Genomic DNA, 16,602 nt, shown 5'->3' on the forward strand with positions numbered 1-16,602 from the left:
GATGAATGAAATGAAAAAACAGATCTCTTTATTAAGCACTCTGTGCCAAGCATTGTAAACACCAGGGATTTTTCTGGGTATCATTTGGCGTGAGAATCAATGCAGTCATTGAAGGACAGTAACCCAATAGTCAGAGGCAAGTTCCAGATTGCTGCCTATAAGAGGAATCCTTAAAAGTCTGCAAGAAAACCAAAATATAATCTGTAGGAGCCTAGGTATGTGACCGAGCATCTGGTACATATCTTGAATAAAATACTAGAGCTACAATCTGCTTTACTCCAATTTTTTTGATATGGATATCAATGAATGAGATGGTGCGACTAAATTCAAAGGCAAGGAAACCTAAGGGAGGGAGGGGCAGGTCCTGAACCCCTTATTTGATTATAATGTTTTCTCTTGCCAGCTTTTTCTCTGGCTTATAACCCCTATCCTCACCATGGCCCGTAGCTGTTCCAGCCCTCAGTTCTTTCCTGGACCATCATTGCTGCAATGATTTCACCATCCTCCCTTCTCTACCTTGACCCTTTGCTGAATCAGTTCAACCCTATACTGAAATCCCTAGTCCCTTTTCTTACTGCTTATCACTCCAGCCTTGGATTACTTCCACTACGCACCATCTTCACTCCTATTTGTGTGAAGTCCAATGGCATTTTAGAAAAGCACAAAATCCTGCTGATCGGTTCCATGAAAAATTTAGGTTCCATTCTTTCAAGTGGACCCTCACAGCAGCAAGACAATACTTTGACACCTCCCTAATTAACTCTCATTCGCCCCAAGAGCTAGATTTCCTTACCTATGAACTGAATAAAGACATTCCATTTATTGGTATCAGTACCAAAGAAATTGGAGTCGAGTGGATCATAGAGCCTGTAATCCAAACTTTTTTATGCCATCCTCAAGCCTTCTAAAGCACTTTTCCATGCCTCTTTCCAAGCTGAGGACTTTTCCTCATACTTCCTGGAAAAAATTGGAGCCATTCATCGACCCACACTTCACAACATATACCAAGATAAGGTCAAAATGGGTTCATGACCTAGGCATAAAGAATGAGATTATAAATAAATTAGAGGAACACAGGATAGTTTACCTCTCAGACCTGTGGAAGAGGAAGGAATTTATGACCAGAGAAGAACTAGAGATCATTACTGATCACAAAATAGAAAATTTTGATTATGTCAAATTGAGAAGTTTTTGTACAAACAAAACTAATGTAGACAAGATTAGAAGGGAAGCAATAAACTGGGGAAATATTTTTACAGCTAAAGGTTCTGATAAAGGCCTCATTTCCAAAATATATAGAGAATTGACTCTATAAGAAATCAAGCCATTCTCCAATTGATAAATGGTCAAAGGATATGAACAGACAATTCTCAGACAAAGAAATTGAAATTATTTCTAGCCATATGAAAAGATGCTCCAAGTCATTATTAATCAGAGAAATGCAAATTAAGACAACTCTGAGATAGCACTACACACCTGTCAGATTGGCTAGAATGACAGGGAAAGAATAATGCCAAATGTTGGAGGGGATATGGGAAAACAGGGACACTAAGACATTGTTGGTGGAATTGTGAATACATCCAACCATTCTGGAGAGCAATCTGGAACTATGCTCAAAAAGTTATCAAACTGTGCATCCCCTTTGATCCAGCAGTGCTTCTACTGGGCTTATACCCCAAAGAGAAACTAAAGAAGGGAAAGGGACCGGTATGTGCATGAATGTTTGTGGCAGCCCTCTTTGTAGTGTCCAAAAACTGGAAACTGAGTGGATGCCCATAAACTGGAGAATGGCTGAATAAATTGTGGTATATGAATATTATGGAATATTATTGTTCTGTAAGAAATGACCAGCAGGATGATTTCAGAAAGGCCTGGAGAGACTTATACGAACTGATGCTGAGTGAAATGAGCAGGGCCAGGAGATCATTATATACTTCAACAGCGATACCATATGATGATCAATTCTGATGGACCTGGCCATCCTCAGCAATGAGATGAACCAAATCAGTTCCAATGGAGCAGTAATGAACTGAACAAGCTACGCCCAGTGAAAGAACTCTGGGAGATGACTAAGAACCATTACATTGAATTCCCAATGCCTATATTCTTGCCCACCTACATTTTGGATTTCCTTCACAGCCTAACTGTACAATATTTCGGAGTCCAATTCTTTTTGTACAGCAAAATAACGGTTTGGTCATGTATACTTATTGTATATTTAGTTTATACTTTAATAGTATTTAATTTATACTTTAACATATTTAGCATCGACCGGTCATCCTGCCATCTAGGGAAGGGGGTGGGGGGGAAGGAGGGAAAAAATTGGAACAAAAGGTTTGGCAATTGTCAATGCTGTAAAATTACCCATGCGTATAGCTTGTAAATAAAAAGCTATTAAAAAAAATGGAGCCATTCACTGAGACCTTCTTTTGTTCCCCATCACTTCATCTCACATTAATCACATGTCTTCCCTGATAATTTCCTCCTTCATTCCTGTCTTACATGAAGAGGTAGCCCTTCTCTTTGCCAAGCCAAATCCCTCTATATCCTCACTTGACTCTATTCCACCTTTCTTCTCCAGCAGATTGCCCCTTCTATCATCTTCTTCCTCTCTGTCTCTCTCTTTCTCCTTCTGTCTCTGCCTTTCTCTGTCTCTCCTTTAATTCCTCCCTCTCCACCAGCTTTCTCTGCTACCTACAAATGTGCTTATGTTTTCCCTATCTTGTCCTCCTATATTTCTCCTGCCCTTCTCAGCTGAATTCAGAGAGCCATCTATATCCAAGATCTTCATTTCCTTTCTTCCCACTCTCTTTGAAACTCTTTACAATCTGGTTTCTGACCCCCTCATTCAACTGAAACATCTTTTTCCAAAGTTATAATCTCTTTTTTTATTTGTACTTTCATTTCTAAATTCTCTCCCTCTCTTCAACTCCTCCACTCTCCATTGAGAAGGCAAGAAATACAATACCCATTATACTCACGAAACCAGCGAAAACATTTTCAGATTGGCCATGTTGTGAAAAAATGCAAGAAAAATAGTGAGAAAATAATATGCTTCCATCTGCACTCAGGGTTCATCAGTTCTCTCTCTGGAGGTGGGACAGCTTTTTTCATCATGAATTCTTTGGAATTGTTGTGGATCTCAATGATCTCCTTTCTTTTCATTTTTAATAGCTTTTCATTTTACCAAATACCAAGATAGTTTTCAACATTCACCTTTGCAAAACCTTGTGTTCCAATTTCTTTCCCTCCCTCCGCCCCCTCCCATAGACAGCCAGCAATACAATATAGGTTCAACATGAGCAATTCTTCTAAATGCATTTCCATATTCGTCATGCTGCACAAGAAAAATCAGATCAAAAGGTGAAAGGAAAAAAGTGAGGAAAAAACCAAGCAAACAACAACAACAAAATAAGATAAAAATACCAAACTTTGATCCATATGCAGTCTCCATAGTTCTCTCTCTGGATGAGGATGGCTCTCTCCATCACAAGTCTATTGGAAGTGGGGCAGCTACATGGCATAGTGGATACAGCACCAGCCCTAAAAACAAGGGGACCTAAATTCAAATCCCAGCCTCAGATATTTAATGCTCTCTAGCTGTGTGACCTTGGGCAAGTCACTTAACCCCACTTGCCACACCAAAAAGAAATTAATTTTTTAAATTAATATCTTCAAATATATAAAGATAGCCTTTGTATATACCACAAGTCTATCGGAATTGCCTTGAATCATCTCTTAATGGCCAAATTCGATGACCTTTTCTCAGTCTTTAGCCTTTAAGACCTCTCTGGGACTTTTGACACTGTGGTTCATCTTCTGATGGATCCGCTCTTCTCTCTAGGTTTTCATGACACCAATCTCCCCTGCTTCTTTCACCTGTCTGATCATGCCTCAGTTTCCTTTGCTAGCTCTTCATCCAGATCATTCCTACTATCCCACTCCCCACTACTTTTTTTCCAGAGCTCCCATCCTCTCAGCCAAAGCTCAGTCCTGGGTCTTTTCCTCTTCTTTCTAGTGTAAAGATAGTCTCGCCCTGGGTGTGAAACTGAAATAGGAAAGGGGCTGTATAAGGATACCTAAATTGATTTCGACACTATATATTACCATTACCTATGTTCTATTGTATTTTTCTTTTGCTAAATATTTTTACTTTGTAATCTGGTTTCACCTCAGAGCTTTTGGTTCTAGACTATCTCAATTGGTGGTGATCTAATCAGCTCCATTACAATGTCTATGCAGATGACTTCTAGATCTACAAATCCAGCTCTAATCTCTGTCCTGGAGCAAGTGCAGTAGATAAGAGGAGTCAGGAAGACCTGAGTTAAAATCTCACCTCAGATTCTTACTAGCTGTGTGACTCCCCGCAAGTCATTTTGAAGGGGTGGTCCCTTTAAGAAACTGTATATCCTATTGATCTGTGATCCCTTTCAGATTCCCAGCCCCTCCTGGCAGAGGCCTATTCTCCCCAGACAAGTTGTCTTTCCATTCAAATTACAAATCAAAATTCAAATTACAAATCCTGGTCAAAAAGCATCCCTTTGAATTCCACTAGGAGATCCGGGCTGTCCCACCCCCCACTGGGTCTGAGCCAACTTGAGCTGTTCCAGCCCCCACTCTGACTTGCTTGGGCTGCCCCAGCCCCCACTGGTTCTGATCTGCTCGGACTGTCCTAGCTCCGACTAAGACACTCAATATAAAAGAGCCAAACTAAAATCCTCTCTTTGCAGAGGTTCCAAACATGCCAGCTCTGCTATGCTTGCCATGCTAAGGAGCCTCTGTCTATTGGAATATTTTTTTCCAGTGCCATCCTCTCTTTACCCTCACCCATTTCCCTAACCAGACTATGCATCTGACAGGATTTCTAACTTTTCCTATCATAAACCTCTTTTATCAATCTAGGTTTTCAGGTCTGTAAATGACTAACCCTAACCTCTCAGCCACCAGAAGGGAGTCCCCAAAACTCCCTATCCTTGCACCGAATCCCAAGGGTTTGCAGGGGAGCCAGACCTCTTCATTTGGTTCCCTGAACCTCAAACCTGCCACTAGACCTTATCATTTAACTCTCTGGCCACCAGAAACCCTAATCTCATTCTGGTTCCCTAATCTAGACCATATCAATTTCATCCTGTTTGCCTCAGTGTCCTCTTTTGTAAAAATGAGCTGGAGAAGGTAATGGCAAACCACTCCAGTTATCATTGCCAAGAAAACCCCAAATGGGATCTTGAAGAGTCAGACATGACTGAAAACCACGTGAACAACACTCTCTCCCTTAGTTATTATACTCCCATTTCACCAAGTGCCCCTTGGACATCTTGAACTGGGTGTCTTGTAGACTTCTCAAATTCAGCATAAATATAGGATTTATTCATTTATTATAATTATCCCTCTCTGTAATATATAATAAATATAAATTTATTTATTTATTTATATTTTATATATTCAATGTATTGGTTCTTAGTCATCTCCCAGAGTTCTTTCTCTGGGCGTAGCTGGTTCAGTTCGTTACTGCTCCATTGGAAATGATTTGGTTGATCTCCTTGCTGAGGATGGCCAGGTCCATCAGAACTGCTGACCTGAGTTTTGAAGGGTGTCAGGAAGACTAGGAGGCAGAGGTGAGGAGGCAAGACATATGAGGCCTTAGGATAGTTTGTGCAAGGATGCTATGGTATTAAGAGATGAAGTGGCTTATTTGAGAAAATGTAATTGTAAATATAATTTATATCATATTTATAATATTATTATAATACTATTATTAATAATTAATAAACAATAAAATTATAATATAATTATTATAATATATTTATTATAAATATAAAATATATAATAAATTTCATTTATTATAAATATAGGATTTATTCATTATCTTTGCTCTGAAAACTTTTTCTCTTCTGAATTTCCCTGTTGCTGCCAAGGGCATCGCCCCATCCTTCCAGGTACCCGGGCTCACAATCTAGGTGACATCCTGGACTCCGCACTCTCTCTCACATCCTATATCCAATCTATTGAGAAGGTCTATGTTAATACAGTACAGCTGTTGTTAGGAACATGAACTAACTCTTATCTATCAGAGTCCATCCTGGCAACTTTATCACATACTCAGAGGGAGGCCAAACTCCCGAGACAGTTTGATCTCAGAATGACTAAGGCTTGCTCCACTCAAAAGATCTTGCAGATAAGGGATCCTTCCTCCCCCAAGCAGGCACGCTGGAGACACTCTCACCTTACAAAATAACCTTTGTGACCAAAAGCCCCTTCATTATCTTGGATTAGCATATCCCACTTCCTGGTATCCCATCATGCAGTTGCAAACAGACATAATGTGCACCTTTACATTTAGCCTGCTGCTAAATCATTTTGACCAGGGCATTTTGTCCTTTTTATGATAATAAAGGGTTGGTTCTTTGTGACTCCGATAATACCTTTGTGAGTTTCTCACATTCCAAACTACTCTTCAAGAACCTAGTGCTTCATGAGATGGAGTGGGTCAGACCCTGGACCTAAGTTTCAGGAAATCACAAGTGATCCCTATTCCTAGATGGCTGTAGGGCAGAAAAGATCAGACTCTAGGTCAAAATTTCAGGAAGTCATGTGATCCCTATTCCCAGAGGCCTGTAAGGCAGAAAAAGTCAGACCCTAGGGCTAAGCTTCAGGAAGTCACGTGACCCACAGGAAGTAGACAGCATTGCTGACCATTGGTCAAGGGTTACTTTCTTTTCAGTCCATCCAATGAACCCAAGTCTTTTTTTTTTTTAATAGTTTTTATTTCAGGAAATTTTGGGAATTTTGCATGACATTTTATCCTTTTTTCATTTTTTAACCCCAAGAAGGATGCCTAGTAGATGAAATATTAAAATATTTGATAAAAAGAATGATGGATTTTGTTGACAAAAGAATGGATTTTGAATATTGTTTTATTTGGGTAGAGGTGGCCATAAATAAGGGATTGGGAATTCATTGTTGGTTTTTAGTCATCACCCAGAGTTCTTTCTGGGCGTAGCTGGTTCAGTTCATTTCTCCGTTGAAATGATTTGGTTGATCTCCTTGCTGAGGATGGCAGTCCATCAGAACTGGTCATCATATAATGTTGTTGAACTCGGGAGATGACTAAAACCATTACATTGAATTCTAACCATATTTATGCCCTGTATTTTTGCTTTCCTTCACAAGCTAATTGTACAATTTTCAGAGTCTGATTCTTTTTGTACAGCAAAATAATGTTTTGGTCATGTAGACTTATTGTGTATCTAATTTATATTTTAATATATTTAACATCTACTGGTCATCCTGCCATCTGGGGGAGGGGGTGGGGGGTAAGAGGTGAAAAATTGGAACAAGAGGTTTGGCAGTTGTTAACGCTGTAAAGTTACCCATGCATATAACCTGTAAATAAAAGGCTATTTAAAAAAAAGTACTGTTGTTGAAGTATATAATGGTCTCCTGGCCCTGCTCATTTCACTCAGCATCAGTTCGTGTCAGTCTCCCCAGGCCTTTCTGAAATCATCCTGTTGGTCATTTCTTACAGAACAATAATATTCCATAATATTCATATACCACAATTTATTCAGCCATTCTCCAACTGATGGGCACCCACTCAGTTTCCAGTTTCTAGCCACTATGAAAAGGGCTGCCACAAACATTGGTGCACATACAGGTCCCTTTCCCTTCTTTATAATCTCTTTGGGATATAAGCCCAGTAGTAACACTGCTGAACCCAAGTCTTTTGCTATTTAACTAATTCACTCTTTCCAGCCCACCAGGCCAGACATAATGCTGGGAAATGAGAACTGAGAAGCTATGTGTCTGTTCAGGTCTGCTTGGACCTTTCCTTGCAAGGACCGAATAAATGCTTCCTGTTGTATCTGAAGATGCCTCTGAGTAGTCACTCTGGGCAAGGGGGTCTAGCACCACCCCCCACATGGCTACGATAACACCTTTGTGAGTTTTTCACATTTCAGATTCCTCTCCTAGAACCTGGTGCTTCATCCTTTCTACTTTCACAACTTTCAGAACAACCCTTCTCTCTGACACAACCAGGAGCCTAATTCAGGTCCTTATCATCTCTCATCCAGGCTAATGAAATGGATTTCTAATCAGTTTCCTGGTCTCAGATTTCTCCCCACCTCAGTACTTTCTCCACTCAGCTATCAAGATATTTCTTCAAAAGTGTAGATATGGCCATATTACATATCCCACCCTATTCAATGAGTTTCAGTGACTCACTGTTATCTCCTGTCCTTGGTTTGGAATTGAAAAGCCTTCATAAAAACTTAGCTCCTCTGAATGACAATCCAAAGGACTCATGATGAAAAATGTCAGCCGCCTCCAGAGAGGGAACCGAAGGACTATGAATTCGTGCAGATTGAAGAGGATTTTTATTTCTTTCTTTCTTTTTCTTGCTGGGTAATGTGAAAATGCTTTCCATGACTTCATATGTATAATTGGTATAATACTTCTTGCCTTCTGGATGGGTTGGGGAGAGATTGGTAGGAGAGAGACAATTTGGAACTGAAAATCTAAAAACTATTAAAAAATAAGTAAAAGTCTTCCTAACCAGCCCCTTCCTACCTTTTCAGTCTTATAATGTCTTATTTATTCTTCTCCACGTACCATATGACCTAGTGCCATGGGACTACATTTTCTCAAATAAGCCACTTCATCTCTTAATACCATAGCATCCTTGCACAAACTATCCTAAGGCCTCATATGTCTTGCCTCCTCACCTCTGCCTCCTAGTCTTCCTGACACCCTTCAAAACTCAGGTCAGCAGTTCTGATGGACCTGGCCATCCTCAGCAAGGAGATCAACCAAATCATTTCCAATGGAGCAGGAATGAACTGAACCAGCTACGCCCAGAGAAAGAACTCTGGAAGATGACTAAGAACCATTACATTGAATTCCCAATCCCTATATTTATGCCCACCTGCATTTTTGATTTCCTTCACAAGCTAATTGTACAATATTTCAGAATCTGATTCTTTTTGTACAGCAAAATAACGGTTTGGTCATGTAGACTTATTGTGTAGCTAATTTATATTTTAATATATTTAACATCTACTGGTCATCCTGCCATCTGGGGGAGGGGGTGGGGGGTAAGAGGTGAAAAATTGGAACAAGAGGTTTAGCAATTGTTAATGCTGTAAAGTTACCCATGCATATATCCTGTTAATAAAAGGCTATTAAATAAAAAAAAAGAAATCCTGGCATTTATTTCCTATAGGAGCCTAGGCAAGTATCTTTCTGTCTCTGGATCTTACTTCATCTGAAGAGAGAGAAAGAGAGAGAGAGAGAGAGAGAGAGAGAGAGAGAGAGAGAGAGAGAGAGAGAATGAATTTGTGTGTGTGTGCGTGCGTAAATAATTGCTAAGGTCCCTTCTAGGTCAAAATATATGATATATTCCAAGGCAGAGAGAGGCTGCACATTGGATACTTCATCAACATTTACTGAGTGACTGACAAACAAAATGATAGATTCTTGAAATATGGAAATAGTTTTGGCGAATCGTTGCAGGCGCTGGAGAAACACTAAGGTGGGATTAACGCTGCCCTAAAAGTGCTTCCATCCCACACAGGTCTGATGGGATGGAATGGGATGGTACCACACAGACACAGTTCTGCCACTAATGGAGGAGGGGGAACACAGAGTCGGTAGAGACAAAGAACTCCTCACTGGGGAGGGACCTGGCCTATCGGTGAGGTGTCCACCACAGCCTCTAGGCCATCTCCAAACTTTCCATTTACCCCAATGATTTCCCTTATCTGATTTCTCAGGAAAGCATAGACAAACAGGAAAACATTTAGGCCCAGCCAAACAGCTTGGAGAAGGCAGAAAGAACAAAGAAACAAAGCACAGACTGCTGGAAATGAAATGGGAAGCCAGGGCTAAAAAGGAGAAGAAAGATTATATCCACTCCAGTGCTTTATATGTGCCTGCCTTCATTCACAAAGAGTAAAAATGTGCCAGCAGCTCATTTGCTGAGGTCTTTAGGGAAAGGCTTGGAGAGAGGCAGCCTTGGGTGCAAATCCTGTCTTTGCCACCCTTCCCTTCTATGTAAGCTTGGACAAGTCTCAATATTCCCCAGATTCAGTTACCTTATCTGTAAAAATGGAGATAATATGCTCCCAAGACCAAGCTCCTAGGATTACTGTGGAGCTCAGAAAGCGTGACACGGAGTCCCGAAACAAAAGATGTCGAGATGTTTAAAAGGGGGGCTTTGAGCAATCTTGAAAAAAATCTGCAGTTTAGCATGATACATGAACTCTTTGTGATCTGGAATAAATAGTCGAATTTCTAGAGACAAAGACTTCTCCACTTGAAGACTAAAGTATTGCTGATGGAGCCGCCCACTACATTTTGATGCACATTCTCCTCTGCCTTGCTTGGATATGTATTTTTTTTTTAAACAAGCTCGTCATTGCTCTGGACTTTGTACTGGGGGATTTATTGTCTCTGGCTGCAGTGGGCTCCCAGGGCTTCCTGATCTGCTCCTACTTGCAAAGGCAGCTAGGTATTACCTGGTTCGCTGGGGACCACTGGGTCTGCAACTTACTGGTATAGTTGTAGGTCTGGAGTTCCGTAAGCCCTGTCTTGCTTGCCTCACCCCCTAGCTTATTCCCTGGGTTTGGGGCAGTGCCCGGGACTGCTGGCTCAAATCTCTGGGCAATATAAGAATAATCCCAGAAGTCTTCAGCCTAGGAACATCTAAGAGTTTGTCCAGAAGACCCAGACAGCTAGCCAGTTATAATACTAACTCTAGCTTCAGAAAGACCTGACTTCAAATGAAATCTCAAGAACCTCCTAACAGCCTTGTGGCCTTTGGCAAGATATCTAACTTCTGTTTGTCTCAGTTTCCTCATCTGGAAAATGGGAGTAATAACACTGCTAATCTGGTTGGATGGTTGTGTGGATCAAAGGAGAGGAGATGGAAGGGGACTGCTAGTGGTGGCCTCTCCCCTCTAAAAAAAAGGGCACCAATTAGACCTTTTAAAAAATACACAGATAAGTCAGTTAGTTGTCGCAATGATAAACGGTCTTATTCTTTTCAAGTTGTCTTGGCAATGATGTAATTATATAAATTGCTCTCCCTGCTCTGCACCTCCTGACAGAGAGGTGAAGGACTGAAGCTACAGAACGAGCCACATACGTGGGGGGATTTGTTTTGCTTGACTATGCAGATTTGTTACAAGGATTAAGTTATTCTCTTTCTTTTTTTTCAGGGAAGGCCTGGGAAGGAAAAATCAATTTTTATGAGTCAAAACCTGAAAAATTCAACCTTAAAAATATGCACAAAAGAGATCAGAAGGAAGTTCAGACAGACAAAGGGAGGGACAGCTTTGAAAGCGCTATGTTCAATTTACCACATACTTAGATAAAACACCAAGCTATAAATAAAATAAAATAAAATAAAAATAAAACCCATTTTCATAGACGCTGCTTTTTTTCCCCATCTTTCTTTGCATATGGAAATATGTTTGTGGATATTTGTCAACGTCCTTATGATAAAAAAAAAAGTGCCATTCTATTATCAGTATTATTATTAGATAGCTGGGTGCCACAGTGGATAGAACTGGGGTCTGGAAGCCCTAAATTAAAATCTGGTCTCAGACACTTCCTAGATGGGTGACCCAGGGCAAATCACTTAACCCTATTTGCTTCAGTTTTCTCATCTGTAAAATGAGCTGGAGAAGGAAAGGGCAAACCCCTCCAGTGTCTTTGACAAGAAAAAGAGCCAGACACAAGTGAAAGGAATGAACAAATTATTATTATTACCCAAAGAAAAGGCAAGGTTCCCTCAGCCTCAGCTTATAAGATGATGTGGGGGTCAGAGAGCTAATGTTAGACCTTCCAAGGTTTACTGGCTATGGCCTAGTTTTCCAACTCTATTCCAGATTAGGAGACGTGAGTCTTGAGCAGCAGTGGAAACTAGACCAGGGTGATCATCAATACCAGACCTACCTTCTGGTAGAGATTTTTATGACAAAAGCTAGGTTGGTATCCTGGATGGAGAGTTAATCTCAGAAAGATCCAGGAAGCCCCGGGTTCAAGGCTTGCCAATAAAATCTTGGTTGTATGTCTGTGGACAAGGAAACCTCTTAATCTCTTAGTACTCCAAGCCATTTTCCAAGACTCTAAATTATATAGAGAATATTTATATAGAGAGAATAGCTGTGTATTTGGAAAGAGAGTTTCCTCATCTGGGAGGTTCCTAAGCCAATGAAATCACAGGTTTTCAATCCCTCTCCCTATCTTTTTTCTTTTTAGGAATTTACCCTACACCACAATGTAAGCCAGGCACTCAAGAAGAGTGGACTTGGTAGACGTCCCCAAGTAAATCAGTCCCGTGCTCCAGGACTCTGTCTCTAGTCAAGAAGGAAGAAAGGAAGAGAGGGAGACTGAAGAGTCACCCTTGACTTTCACAGAGATGAAAGAGATGAGACTGCCAAAGGAGTCCAATTTTTGCCCGAAGGATATGGCTGCACATTGACAGGGATTGGATTGATTTGAATAAAAACTATGCCGTGGAAGAACAGTAAACTAAGAAGAGGCAGAAAATGTCAGAGCTGGAGTGACCCTCAGTCTAATCACCTCATTTCACAGATGGCAAGAATGAGGGGATAAATGAGGGGTAACAAAGGGGAAGTGATTGATCTAAGATCACATGGGCAACTAGTGCGGGAATTGGAACAGGGCTCATGACTCCTAGATCAGGGCTTTCTTTAGCCTGAAAAAAGAAATACTTTTTGATTGATGCCTTTTGTTTTCACATCACTGGCATTTCGGGAATTCTTTCCCCTCCCCTCCCTTCTTCTCCCCCCCTGAGAATCAAACCCTCCCTTTTAACAAAAAAAAAAAAAACAAAAAAAACAAAAAAAACAAAACAAAACAAAAAAACTGAAAACACTCAAGTGAGAGCACAGTGAGCTCATCTGAGCATGTGGGCCAGATTGCGCTCTAGGAGCCCCTCCTGGCTAAGGCTGAGAGGAAGAAGGCATATTTCATTGTCTGGTCTCCGGCACCATTACTGTGCTTTCAATTACTCAGAGTTTGGCTTGCTGGCAGCGAGTTTTTTCCCTGAAATTGCAATGGGCTGCCTTTGGTTCTGCTCATTTCATCTGCAGCAATTCATCTAGCTCTATTAAGGGCCCTTTCCATGCTAGGCACACCTAGGGACAAAGGCCAGAAGTCTAAATTCAGAGAACTCCAATAAAAAGAGAATCACAGTGTTCATGCAGGCAAGGACAGCACATAGAATGTTCCCCAAATCCTCAGCTTTTCAATAAAGAGTCCCCTCCCTGCAGAAGCAGTCCTGTGGGACACTGAGGAAAAGTGAGAAGCCAGGCAGGCTCCATAAGGAGCACTGAAGTTGAAGGAAAAGCCCTTAGAAATCTGGGAAAGGAGACAGCAAGTTTTGGTGGCTAAGAAATGGGGATGAGAAGAAGGAATGAGAAGTGGAGCGCTGCTCTGGGAGCTCTCCTTTCTGTCCTATCATTGACCGCCTATGTGACTTTAGATTAGCTGCTTGCTTTATTCCACAGGTTCCCCATCCCCTGACGATACTGAAAATGTCTGATAGGTATACGATTTAGACATAAAACGGGATATCATAAGGAAATTAGGGCAGAATCAAAGTTTACCTGTCAGATTTATGGATAAGGATAGAATGTATAGCCAAATAAAAGATAGAAAGTATTGTGGGATATAAAATGGATGATTTTGATTATGTTAAATTTTTAAAATGTGATTACATTTTTAAAAGCCCCAAATTAATGCACTCAAAATTAGAAAGGAAGTAGGAAATTGGGGGGAAATGTATAGCAAGTTTCTCTGATTAAATAGCCTTATTTCTCAAATATATAGAGAACTGAGTAAAATGTATAAGAAGATGAGCCATTCCCCAACTGATAAATGATCAAAGTTTTTAGAAGTTTTTAGAAGAAGAAATCAAAGGTATATATAGTCATATGGAAAAAATACTCTACATCACTACTGATTAGAGAAACACAAATTAAAACAATTCTGAGGGATTACCTCATACCTACCAGACTGGCTAATGCGACAGAAAAAGAAAATGACAAATGGTGGATAGGACAAAATGGGGAAAAACTGGGACACTAATGCACTACTAGTGGAACTGGGAACTGATCCAACCATTCTCAAAAGAAATTTGGAATTGTGCCCGAAGGGTTGTAAAACTGTGTATGGCCTTTAACCTAGAAATTCCACTACTAGATCTGGACCCTAAAGAAATCAAAAGAAAAAGGAAAAGGACCTATAGGTACAAAAATATTTATAGCTGCCCTTTTCTGGGGGCAAAGAATTGGAAATTGAGGGAATGTCCATCCACCTAAGAATGGCTGAACAAGTTGTATTATGTGATTATAACACAATACTATTGTGCTATAAGAAATAATGACCAGGATACTCTCAGAAAAACCTAGGAGGATTTACATGAATTTATGCAAAGTGAAGTAAACAGAATCAGAACATTGTACACAGTAACAGCAATATTGGGCAATCATCAGCTGTGAAAAATTTAAGTCTTTTCTCAGCGATACAGTGACCTAAAATTTCCAAAAAACTCACATTAAAAAAAAATGCTATCCATCTTCAGAGAAAACAACTGGTGGAGTCAATGCAGATTGAAGCATACTATTTTTCCATTTTTTAAATGATTTTTCATGGGGTCTTTTTGGATCTGTATTTTCTTTTGCAACATAGCTACTATCATTGCACATGTTGCTTTTTCAAGGGGTGGGATGAGGGAGAGAGAAACAATTTAGAACTCAAAATTTAAAAAAAAAAAAAGAATGTAAAAATTTTTGCTTCCATGTAATTGAGAAAAAAGAAAGAACAAAAAAGTCTAAGTTTTTCTTTCTTATGAGACATTGATGAGCAAAGTGAGGATAGGATTAAGAACAGACATTCTTTTAAAGATTGTTAAGAAGAAAGAGTGGGGGGGGGGGGAATGATATGAGAGGAGAAAGGTCTGAAACCCAGTATTTAGAATTTGGCTACACTGATACTTCTCTGCTACTTGGCTCTGTCCCTTTGGCCACTCCAAGATTTGGCCATATTAATGCACATCTTTTTCTTCACAAAGAATACCAGGAAAGTCCAAGAATCAGCCACATTATCTTTTCTCCCACAAGGAATTATCAAATACAAGTGCTTGGGTCCTTCTACCCTGTTAGCCTTCCTAATGAAATGATAGCTGTGCCACTTAACAGAATCACAGCTGAGAACCAGTGGTTAACCTCCAACCCATCTCCACTGGCTATGGGCAGTCTACAGTTTCTCTCTGGGCAGAGGGACAAGGGAGGCCACTTGGTTTCTGTGAAGGGCCTTCAGGATCTAATATCTGTCTAGAGTACTGACTGGCTGCTTCTGGGATCTGGATTTAAAAATGCAAATCTTCCTAACAATCTTCTAGGAATGAATGAGTGAATCATATATGAATCACATGCTTGAATGAATGAATGTTCCTCCTTGGAACACCACTCATCAGCTCAGGTGGAATAGCCAGCTGTCTTCACAAGAACCACAGGGGTTTTTTTCTGAAACCTTGAAGAAATAAATTTTCATTGGGTTATCAGATTGACCCAGTATGAGGTATCCAGGGAGTGCTTCTATTTTTTTTTTTTAATGGATAGGAGATGTTCTTTCAGGAAAAGCAAATACTTGCAAAAATTATTTTTAAAAAACTTTTAAAAGAAAAGGACCCACCTGCACAAAAATGTTTGTGGCAGCAAGAAACTGGAAACTGAGTGGCTGCCCATCAGTTGAAGAGGTTGAACAAGTTATGGTATATGAATGTGATGGAATATAATTGTTCTATAAGAAACAAGCAGCAGATCCCAAAGAGATTTTAAGAAGGGAAAGAGACCTGTACGTGCAAGAATATTTGTGGCAGGCCTCTTTGTAGTGGCCAGACACTGGAAACTGAGTAGATGCCCATAGACTGGAGAACGGCTGAATAAATTGTGGTATATGAATGTTATGGAATATTATTGTTCTGTAAGAAATGACCAGCAGGATGATTTCAGAAAGGCCTGGAGAGACTGACAGGAACTGAGGCTGAGTGAAATGAGCAGGACCAGGAGATCATTATGTACTTCAACAACAATACTATATGATGATCAATTCTGATGGACGTGGCCCTCTTCAACAATGAGATGAACCAAATCAGTTCCAATGGAGCAGTAATGAACTGAACCGGCTCCATACACCCAGGGAAAGAACTCTGGGAGATGACTATGAACCATTATATTGAATTCTCAATCTGTATATTTTTGCCCGCCTGCATTTTGGATTTCTTTCACAGGCTAATTGTACAATATTTCAGAGTCCAATTCTTTTTGTACAGCAAAATAACAGTTTGGTCATGTATACTTATTGTGTATTTAATTTATACTTTAATATATTAAACATCTACTGGTCATCCTATCCATCTAGGGGAGGGGGTGGGGGGAAGGAGGGGAAAAGCTGGAACAAAAGGTTTTGCAATTGTCATTGCTGAAAAATTACCCATGCATATATCTTGTAAATAAAAAGCTATAATTTAAAAATAAAAAAAATTTTAAAAAGAGTTCAAAAAACTAGAAG

General features: G+C 40.0%; 1 protein-coding gene across 1 annotated transcript in view; it reads right to left on the reverse strand.

Moving 5' to 3' along the window:
• NOX1 (NADPH oxidase 1) overlaps window positions 1-16,602 on the reverse strand; it is a 35,693-nt gene that overhangs the window by 15,939 nt on the left and 3,152 nt on the right.

Source organism: Sarcophilus harrisii, chromosome X (genome assembly GCF_902635505.1).
Source record: "Sarcophilus harrisii chromosome X, mSarHar1.11, whole genome shotgun sequence".
Taxonomy (NCBI): Eukaryota; Metazoa; Chordata; class Mammalia; order Dasyuromorphia; family Dasyuridae; genus Sarcophilus; species Sarcophilus harrisii.